The sequence below is a fragment of the Sitodiplosis mosellana genome, unplaced genomic scaffold, assembly GCF_009176505.1.
Source record: "Sitodiplosis mosellana isolate CC-2019 unplaced genomic scaffold, AAFC_SMos_1.0 Smas_scaffold_6831, whole genome shotgun sequence".
Lineage (NCBI taxonomy): Eukaryota > Metazoa > Arthropoda > Insecta > Diptera > Cecidomyiidae > Sitodiplosis > Sitodiplosis mosellana.
In genome coordinates this window covers 4,073-6,011 of record NW_022601974.1, presented here as the reverse complement: position 1 = coordinate 6,011, position 1,939 = coordinate 4,073, and the positions used below count along the sequence as shown (strand labels likewise).

General features: G+C 33.2%; 1 long non-coding RNA gene across 1 annotated transcript; it reads right to left on the bottom strand.

Moving 5' to 3' along the window:
• Nucleotides 1-613: 613 nt before the first annotated feature.
• On the bottom strand, nucleotides 614-1,696 carry LOC129579967 (uncharacterized). Its single transcript, XR_008689307.1, has 4 exons — nucleotides 1,547-1,696; nucleotides 1,161-1,464; nucleotides 1,024-1,082; nucleotides 614-953 (listed from the first exon to the last, which is right to left on the bottom strand). It is a non-coding gene; the product is annotated as an uncharacterized LOC129579967 (long non-coding RNA).
• Nucleotides 1,697-1,939: the final 243 nt, after the last annotated feature.

Below are 1,939 nucleotides of genomic sequence, written 5' to 3'. Positions count from 1 at the left end.
AGCTTCATATTTGAATACTAAATTTAACATAGATCAATACTGATTTCTCTCAAATTTAATTAGACTTTATATAGAATTGAAATTTTCCATTATTGTCCTAACAAACTCTGCAAAAATAATTTGCAACAATCAATTTGACACAGGCAAATGGCTTTAGTTGGTTTTATTTGATAAAGTTTGTTATTTTGAAATGCTATTATTTTGTTTATATTCCAAGTTTGACACATTTTCCATTGAAATCGATCGTACTCAAAGATCAGCGTTGAAAGTTCATTTGACGACGATGTATTGCCAATTTTTTCAGACCAGTCAGCAGTTTTGGCTAGAGCTAAGTTTCATGAAAGCCGAAGTACTTGGAACGGGCATTATTGTTATCGCAAATTTATTTGAGTATTTTCCTCATTCCGTTCCTATCGGACAGATTTTAAAATAAATTAGCATTTGGTATGAAATACTTACGCCGATTGGGTTATCTTCAAATTTCTTTGTTATTTTCTCGGACATTTTTTTTGTCTACTAGAGGAAAGAATAAAACAAAATAGTAGAATAATTTCTTATCAGTTATGAATCACTGATTTGCAATCACGCATAAACAGCCATTTGGTATTCGATGAAAATTGATTTATTTCACAGTCATTTGAACGAAAAGATATAATAACATAAGAAAAATCACAATTTTTCATGAATTTCATAATAGCAACTTTAATTAGCATCGTTATTTCTTAGCCATTTCCCATGACCATGCCCATGTCTATGCATTCTTTTAGCTGTTCGCAACAATGAGTTTCTGGAACTCGCAGATTGGCTATCTCAGGTGCGGCTTTCTTTATATACAAATTATATTTTATACATCTGATATCATCGATAACCTTTAAATCGGTCAAACTTTGCGTATAAGGAGGAGGTGTTACAACGTTACCGCAAATGAAATAGAATACTTCTAGGACCTTTTCCTGTTGACATCGAAACAAATAAAATGGTTTGAGCGCTTGAAATGTGAATGCTCATAAATTGAATACAAACCGGGGTTATATTATCACCAATGACTCTCCTGATATGTCGGATAATTTTAGGACATATACCTGTTGTAGGCCAATGACAAAAAAAAAGTGACTTATCTTAATAATATTAGTAATATTTTCACTCTATCATATTATTACCGCAATCTCTTGCGAAAGGCTGTTGTTCATTCTGTTTCGCTGATACACCTACAACGAATAGAGTTTTTAAGAGAATATTGAATGGATCATTTTTTGTCTTTGATACACACACGCACCAATGAACAACAAAGCACAAACAATGGAAATTACTAGTTTCATATTTCCACTAAATTCGAAACGTTGAACGTGATGCTGAACAACAAAATTCATTTGATAATAACAGTTCGTCTGGCAACGCAACCGACCATCGGTATATTTACATTTTTCATTCGAAAATCAATACGAGCAATTGATTTGACACGGTCTATTAATTGAAAACGTACACATTTCACCATTTTTATTTTAATTAAGTTTTCTAATGTCACAATTTTTCATTCTTTTCTTACATTTTTCTTTTTCGTTCAGTATTTCCACATTGGTGGAATATTTCGCCAAAGAGCTTCCAAAAAAGGAACAAAACAATAAACATCTAGTTGCAAAGCAAAGAGTGCATATTTGCTGCTGAGCAGGCAAGCTAAGCTGAGCTGAATTTGCTTAGTCAGGCGCCTGAAGCGGTATTTTACCGCACTTACGATGGTAAAATGTCATTGCTATCTGAGATTCACCGTGTTTATCAATTATATTAAGATGTATCTTAGCTAGAAATGAAATCTTACTGGGCGCCTGAGTCAACAAATTCAGTTCAGCTCAGGCCTGCACAGCAGCAAATATGCGCTCTCTGTTCCGAAGGAAAATAAACGAGATTTTTTTTCTTATTTCTGTGGCCTTAAACCAATCAG